This window comes from Carlito syrichta, unplaced genomic scaffold, assembly GCF_000164805.1.
Source record: "Carlito syrichta isolate Samal-C Ts95f unplaced genomic scaffold, Tarsius_syrichta-2.0.1 Scaffold314338, whole genome shotgun sequence".
In the NCBI taxonomy this organism is placed as follows: Eukaryota; Metazoa; Chordata; class Mammalia; order Primates; family Tarsiidae; genus Carlito; species Carlito syrichta.
Window position 1 is genome coordinate 531,650 of NW_007258434.1, and position 9,011 is coordinate 540,660.

Sequence of the window (9,011 nt, forward strand, 5' to 3'; positions counted from 1 at the left end):
GCGTCCAATGTGAGTAGTTTACTTGGGAGGTGATCCAGGACATACTAGAAGGGCAGTGGGCAAGTGAGGTAGGGAAAGAGAGGGAGCACCCTGAGGAGGCCATTTGGACTTACTCTCTGGCTGGCCACTAGTGGCTGATGCGGTTTATAGGAAAGATTGGTGAATTCCATGGTTATGTGATCATTATAGAAGTTCCTTGCATATAAGTGGTTTCATTCACCTAAACAGTATGATGTGTGATTCCAGGGTAATTCACCAGCATTCTATAAACTCTCAGAAAGCAATGCAGGATGAGGCACTTTGGAGAGGAAAGGCAAACCTATACTCAGAACAGTATCAGTTCAAACAAGCATGAATTGCTGTCCTACAGGATGCAAGGGCTCAGTGTTATCAACTTCCCGCAAAGTGCAGTGTGTGCTATCTCCAAAATCTGAAGGAATCTACCAAATACTATGCCTCTTTCTTAGTTAGGAGTGAGATAAAATACTCTTCCTTAAAACCTAGATGACTGAACCTCTTCAAAAACTTCCCTCTATAACCTGCCTCTTATATCTGAAGGTTTTACCTTCTAAACTCAGACATGAAAGTTTCTTACAAAATATTCATACTACTTATCCCTTTCTGCCCCTTGAGTTAAAATAATGTGATGTCATTAACATAGTGGAGCAGTTTTATATTTAGAAATGCTCAGATGGTAAAGGTCCCTTTTGACTGCACTGCAAATGAGAACAGGAAGAGTTAGCATAATTCTGGGACAAGACCTCTAATGTGTGCTGGTGTCAATTAAATACAAATTTCTCGTTCTTCTTCCTGATAGGGACTGAAAAAAACACAATTACCAGATCAGTAGTAGCATGATTCGCTCTAAAAAGTTAGCCCATCTGGCACTACGGCTGAAGTTGGGATTAACACATGGTTAAGTTCACAGTAGTCTTCTGTTGTCTACTATGATGCATCTATTTTTATCAAGAATGAGATTGATGAGTCAAATAGGGACATGGTGAGGATCCTTCAAGTCTTTGAGGATAGCTCTAATCCCTGCCTTTTCTCTCAGTGTGCAGCTTTATTTCTGATGTCCTCTCTAGGCCAGAAGGGAGATGGCAATTTCAAGGACTTCTACTTAGCCTTTCCTATCTCTTACTCCACACACCAGAAAATCAAGCTGAAGTTTCTGCCAACTGGGAAATCTAACAAATCAAATCCTATACTCAGGGTCTAAAGAAATGACCCAGTGGGTCTTTGGATACATTAGACCCACCATGAGGCTGTCTTGGGCCAAGAATCCATTTTCGTCTGGTTTCTGTAGGACTTCCTACCCTTTCCTTTCAGTGGGGGCCATAGGATGTTGTGGGTCCTTTAGTATCAGTTTCATTCAAATGCTGAATCTTATATGGGAGTCCTAAAAGTTCCCTTTTACCGGCTTTCTAATACTTTAGAAATGGTAACAGGTCCCCTTGAGGAAGAGTTGGGAGAATTTTTCCTGAAGGTTTCTTGATGTTCAGAGTTTTGCCTAAAGAATCTAGCCCCCCTTTATTTATTTATTTTCTATTTTAGATTTGAGGAGTACATGCATGGTCTGTTAAATGAGTATATTGCATGATGATGAGGTTTGGGCTTCTATTGAGCTGGTCACCCAAATGGTGAGCATGGTACCTAATGGGTGGTTTTTTAACCCATGTTCCCTTTAGGAATCTCCTGTGTCTTTTGTTCTCATCCTTATTCCCATGTGCACCCAGGGTTTAGCTCCCAATTATAAGTGAGAACATGTGGCATTTGGTTTTCTTTTTCTGCATTAACTCACTTAGAATATTTGACCTCCTTTTAGAATAATGAACTCTCTTCATCTAAGAAATGACTAAAACTGAAAACAGGACAAGGGGTCACAATTTTCAATTGCAGTAGTTGAAATCACCCACTCTCGGTCTTTTCTGGCTTTATTGGTTAAACAGGACTCTCATTGGCTGCCCATTTATCTTGCTCCTAGGAGTACCATGGTCTATTAACCACTGGTAAAGATCCCCACTGCTCAGTGCCCTGGCTGCCATTCCGGCCCCGCTTCCATTTCCAGAATGTCATTCATCCTACCTTCAATGAAGAGGTGCAAATACCTGACTCTACAGTTCTGAAGTTCTTCCATTTCCCATGACACTAGAGAGCTCATTTCCACAGTGGCATTCACTATCCTCAACACAGGCCCAGGGAACAAGTTATCTGATTTAGCAAAGAAACAAAACACACCAGCATGCATGCACACACATGTGCATGTGCATACACACACACACATGCACACACACACACACACAACACATAGTTAAATGTTGGTCTTATATAAAAATGAATATTATTTTTTAACATAAGTATGTCCCAATTCTTGTATCTTGGTTTTTTGTGTTTTTTAGTTTGTTTGATTTTGGCAGGTTCAAGTTTCTCAGTGAGGCTAGGGCCCCTTCACTAGTAGAATCTCTATTGTTTTGTAGAAAGGAGTGTCCTCTGGGCCCTCCCAATATATATAGGCACTCAGTGGGGTCTCTGGCCTTACATATTTGTTTTGGCAAGACCAGTTCTCTTGGCCTTTTGATCCTTTCCTCAATGCTTTGCCAAGGAAGTTCTGACATCTGCACCTTATTTGTTGTTTGCCGTTGTTTCTCCCAAGTTGTAACAAGGAGACATCTCAGCGGTACAGGGGTCCTTGCCAGAATGTTAAATCCTCAGTCCTGGGAGAGAACCCTCATGGCAATAAACTCTCTCTTAATCATTCCAATGCTCATTTCAGGCTCTCTTCCTCATATCCCTTCCTAGGCTTGTTCTCCTGATTCATCCTGGTCCATTTTAGCCAGATCCTGGAGCTCTTGTAATCCCTTTTCTCCCATAGTAAGCCATGCTGTGAAATGGCTCTAGTTACTTCTTCAAAAACAACAAAGGGTGGTAGGGGCAGAGTTTAAAGATTAGTATCACCTGGGGGCTATCTGCCTAAGGTGAAGCACTCCCATGGTATTTAATCAAGGGAATGCTGCTGTTTCCAGCAAGTTGGGACCACTACTTTCCCTTGCCCAGAGGGTTCAGTGAATCTGCCCAGAGGGTTCAGTGAATCTGGGAAGCAAGTTTCTCATCAAGGGCATCCTCTAAATATCCAGTGCCCAGGTCTCAAGGTCTCAATCCTTTCTTATCAGAGTTCTTATTTTACTGTGGAAGGTAAAAAATGGAGCCTCTTGTGTAACACTACTGCTTGCAACATATCAGTTCCCGGCCTGATGTTTTAGTACAAACTACTCTCCAGTTGCAGGCAAGGATCCTTCTAAACACTGTTATACTTTCTGAATTTTACCATACCTTGAGATGATAGTCAGTGACCTGATCCTTCAGTATAAAGCAGTCAATAAAGACATCTTATTAAACAGGTTACCACCTTGAACAATAGAGCTTAATTCCAGTGTAGTATACAAGCCACTGTGTTGTCTATCTAAGGACTGGAGAGTTGGGATATAGATTCCTCCACCCTCTCCAGTGATTGGTAGGAGAAGGATTAATTCTCCAGCACTCTTGCTTGCCCCATATTTAGGCAGAGCAGACATGCAGACAGATGCTGGTAGTAGAAAGTGTGGAGGCTCACACTGAAGCTTCAACACCAAAGGAGATTGGAGCAGGCAAGAATAGGGTCTCCCAATGTCCCAAAATTTTTGAGGACCCAATCTATCCAATAAATTTCCTTAAAGTTGATGTGTATACTTTTTTCTTTATTTTAGAAATTATTTACTTTGTTTTTGCACGCCTGACAGATTCACAAAGTATCAACACAATAACATAAACAATTTTGAGAGGGGACAAGAGAAAAGAAAGAAGGTATTTATCTCTTTAGATACTTATTTTCCACTTCGCCCCCTGCATGTAACAACTGTTATAGGTTTTATTGTCTCAAATATATTTTTCCAGAGGTTATATTAACTATAAACATATATTCTACTCTGTCCCTTCTTTGCATACAATTGACAGCATACAATATACATTATTCTCTATTGTGTTTCTCCCACCAAACAGTGTCTTGGTTATCTTTCTATATCAGCATATCAGCATATCAGCTGCATAGTAATCCAAAATACAGTTAGAACATAATGTATTTGAGGAACGTACTAAGGATAGCATTAGGATATTTTTCTGTCATTTATTATTATGAAGATTCTTCTGTAAATAATTTAAAGACAAATCTTTCCACATACATGAAACTGTATCTACATGTATGAGTATATCTATAAAATAAAATTCTACACATTGAATCTCTGTTAAAGGCCACATGTATTTCAAGCAGGAACAACTGATGCTGGGCACTACTGGTGGGGGAGAGAGGGAGGGAGGATGAGGGACACACAGCCATTGGGTACTAAGTCCGCTACCAGGGAGAGGGAACACTTGCTAGAAGCCCAGACCTCACCTGCACACAAATTGTTATGTAGTAAATCCTCACACGGACCCCACAACTCTAAAATAAAATAAAATAAAGTGAAAAAGCTGTATGCATTTTTAATTTTAATAGATATTTCCTAATTGTGCTTCTAAGTGCTTTAATGAATTAAAACGATACAAAATTTTAAATGAAGCTTCTATTGTCCTTCCTCTTTGTAAAGAAAGCTTAACTTATTTAAATTGGTAGAGCAGGTGAGTTGACACTTCTAGAACATATCCATGATCTGTTAAACATAAAATCACAAACTTTCAGAATCTTAGAAAATGCAGAAGATACCCTTATGGAAATCAGAATAGGCAACCAATTTCTGATCAAAATCCCCAAAACTCATGCCACAAGAGATAAGATAGAGAAACTGAAAAGCTTCTGCAAAGCAAAATAAACCATCAAGAGACTGGGGAGACAGTCCACAGAATAGTAAAAAAATATTTGCCAACTACATCTTTGACAACATCCAGGATCTGAAGAAACTCAAACGTGCTGAAGGGGGGTGGAGTCAGGGGAAAGTGGGCAAAATACTTGAATAGACACTTCTCAAAAGAAGACATAGGGACATCTAACAGACATGTGAAAAAATGCTCAGTTTCACTATCAGAGAAATGCAAACCAAAACCACACTGAGATACCTCCTAACCCAGGAAGAATGGCTATCATTACTAAAACAAAAACAATAGATGCTGGTGAGGATGTGGAGAAAAGGGAATGCTTCTACACGGTTGGTGTGAATGCAAACTAGTTCAACCTCTATGGAAAACAGTGTGGTGATTCCTAAAAGAGCTAGAAATTGACCTTTCATATGACCCAGCAACCCCTCTTCTGGGAGTATACCTGGAAGAACTTAAATAACTCTACAAAAAAGATAGCTATGCATGCATGTTTAATGCAGCACTATTTCACAATAGCAAAAACATGGAACCAACCATGCTGCCCATTGAAACCGGACTGGATTTTTTAAAAATGTGGTATGGATACATGATGGAATATTACACAGCCCTAAAGAAAGACAAAGTCTTCTCAGCGACTTAGATGAACTTAGAGTCTATCACACTCAGTGATCTATCACAGAAACAAAGAACTGAGTACCACATATTCTCACTCATAAGTGGACCCTGAACATTTGCCATAATACTATAAGAAAGAGATTGGCAGTAGCCCAGAAACTGCCAGGTGGGGTGGGGGGGGACACATAATGTTAATAAGCGTACCTTATCTCAAACCAGGCAAAGTAGGGACCAAAGGGATTCCCAAACTTTACCTGTACAATGACCATTTGTACACCTAATCCTGAATTGTACCCCACATCTTTAAAATAAAAAAAGGAAAGAAAATATCCATGGTCTGTAAAATACTTAATGACATTTTGAAATTTTCAATGGCATTTTTATGTGAAAGAACAGTCCAAAGCCAAGATTAAAATAATTTAGTTGCTACTGTGCATAAATAATTGATAAGATCCTTGGAAAAATAAAGCAATTCTATTTTTAGAGGATGAATATAGAAAAATTTGACAGCTTAAAAAAAAATAAGACCATTTGGACATGTCTGTTCTGACAAATCATGTAATAGTTTTAGGGACAAAATTATCTGTATGAATCCTCACCTTTTGAACAACACCAGAAATAAATACTGCAATTGGTAACAATTCTCAACAGACCAATGTATTGATCAGTATTTGAGTCTGGCTTTTAAAACAACAGCAACAAAAAAATCACCCGCTACTTCATTTCACCAAAAAATTATTTTTCATAAATGTATGCATTCCAGAGGTTCTTTATGACACTGTTGACATCATTGTCAGAATCTATCAAAAAGCATGTAGCAAAAAGAAACTCTAACTGCATTTTCTTTGATTTAGACAAGTTGCCATCACTACCCTCACCTGATGGGAAAGGGAAATTAATTTCTTACAGTCTCCTCAGGCTGAAAAGACAGTCTATAGCATGCACACCAAAAGCCCTTCTCTTTCCACCTGCAAGATTGATTAATCTATAGCATAAAAAATGTAAATCTTTGGGGATCTTGTCACTTTTATGGTCTGCAGAAGATGAATTCAAGCAGGATTTCAATATTGCTTGGGCCTCTGGCCCCAAAATAATATAGTCATGTCACCAGGGGAAAGTCTGCAGAAACATGCTGTGCTGTAATAGTTTACAGATTCATAAAAAGTATTGATCAAGCTTTGTCTCCTGTAGTTCTAAATAGAGTATTAAAGGATTTTATCTTCTTGACTGTAGCAGTCCAATAATGCTAAGCATGGCAATGAACAAACACATGAAAATCAAATACAACCAACAAACACAAAAGCATCTGGCCTCGTGTTTAACTCAACTATCATCAAGTTAATGGTGCAGTCATGTAAAGCTTCTCCTTTTAATTAAATAATTAGCCCTTTTCTGATGGACAGCTTTATGCTTGGCCACACTGGCTGTTTCTAGAAGCAGAGCTGGCAGGCATACAATGGCAGAATAATTTGTATAGCTTCAACAAGATTTCAAAAAGCATCTATCCACTTTCTTTCTAGTCATAATTGCCTGTCCATTTTTTAAAGTTTTTGCTGGTTCATTGAGTTATTGGAATATTAATAACATCAGCATGACAGTGGCACTAAAAATTCAACCTGATTCTGATTCTCAAATTCAAAAAGACAATTCTAGACTCTTATTTTTTGAAATAGGCTTTCTGCAAATTATAGTAACATTCAATTTTTATTTATTTTTATGAAATTGCAGTTATAATATGTTTTGTTTTCCATAAGTAATGCAATGCAACTTTTACCAATGCTGCAAAAGTTCATTGCATAGGTAAAATTTTATTTTTCCTTTGTCAACTTAGCCTTTTAATTTTAGATGTTTGTGTAGATATTTTTCTTGACTACTGCAAGATCCAGATTAGAATGCTACAATTCTTTTGTCCTCTTGAAGTGAGAAGACCTCAGGTAGATAAAATAATATTTGTACTACTGTCAGTAAATCCTGTAAAGGAACTTATAGGGTGTGTTATTGTAAAAGTCCCTGGTTTGTTTGTTGTTGTTTTTTTTCCCCAATATAAAAGAAAATATAAGGACGTTGGTCTTCTTGCTTACATAACCCCTAACAACTCTCTACAAAATTTTGTTTCTTAACATGAAAAGAGTCCCAAAGAAGAAGGAAACTCACATTCTTTCTTCCTTAATGAGGGAATTGGTGAGATGGGGAGGTCTGAGGTACAGGGAATTCTCTAGAAAAGACATATCTTCATTGTTTTGTCAGGCAAAAATTCAATAATGGTTAATGGGTATTTAAATGTTTCTCTAATTAAACTGGGAAAACAACTTATCTTTGTTATGAATGAATTTCTTAAACAGGCTTTCAACAGAGCCTCAGGGAAGTCAGTGACAGAATGTTTACTACTGTAGATGAAAGTGATGCTATTTTTTTCAATAGTCGTTTTATGGTAGAGTCATGTTACAATTCTTACTTTATGGTTGATAAAATCAGGCCTCTTCTTGGTTCCACATAAGAGAATAATTTTCAACCATACTGAACTTAGAGATTACCTTTTTATTTTGGAGAAATAAACTTTCCATCTAAGAATGCATGTATGTTTAACAGTAAGCCAATATTACTTTAAGTAGTACGTCTTTTATTCTCAAGGATACATTCCAAACTTCAGGTGAACAATGAATTAATAGCAGCCTTAACTCTACTTGTATAAAAAATTACCTTGAAAATGTTCAAACACTCCAATAATGTGGTATGCAATTATGCAGATTCAGTATAAAAATGTGGCCATTTTCAATAAAGTTTTCAATCATTTCTTTGAAAGTCATTATACAAATGAATATTTTTGAAAAGATAGCTTGTAAGTAATAGATTGTATACACACTGCAGAAACAGAAATAACCTGGACTAAGTTTCCTCTTCTGTAAAATGGGAAAGTTAAGCTAAAGTTTTTCAAGATTCCTCCAATTCTATGACTAGTATTTTTTTTTTTGAGTAATGTTATTTGTAGTAGGTAGTAACAGTTAATAAAGCAGTTTACTGGCTGAAACTAGGCAATGAACTGCTATGACAGCCACAAAATAGGTAATATTTTTTTCTAAATGGAAAATGATACAAGATCTGAATTCAGAATTGGGATATAAAATGGAAATGTTTCTATTATCACTATTTGAGACGCATCACAAAAACAATTGCTGTTTTTGTGTTATAGCCTAGAGACCTGTCATTTGGATATTCCAGGGAAGACACAGTATCTGTGTTCCCATTTCCTTTTTGACCTTCCTAGGCAAATTCTGTCAGGTCTAGTGCAGACTGTTAGTTCTATAGAGGAATCCCTGGTTCCACTGGAAACATATCTTCAGTAGGTCTTGCATTTCCCCATATTCCAGGAAGACATCAGTCCAGGGCACAAGCATGTAGAAATCCAGGACCCTAGAGACCCATTCTCCAACTGCACCTCTGATTTCTCTGTTCCCTTGGCTGGGCAGTGAACACTTTGAAGGGAAAGTTGGTGAATTGGGCACATGGTTCCTTGGCTGTCCATAGGTCTTTGGTTTCTTTTAAAATATAAT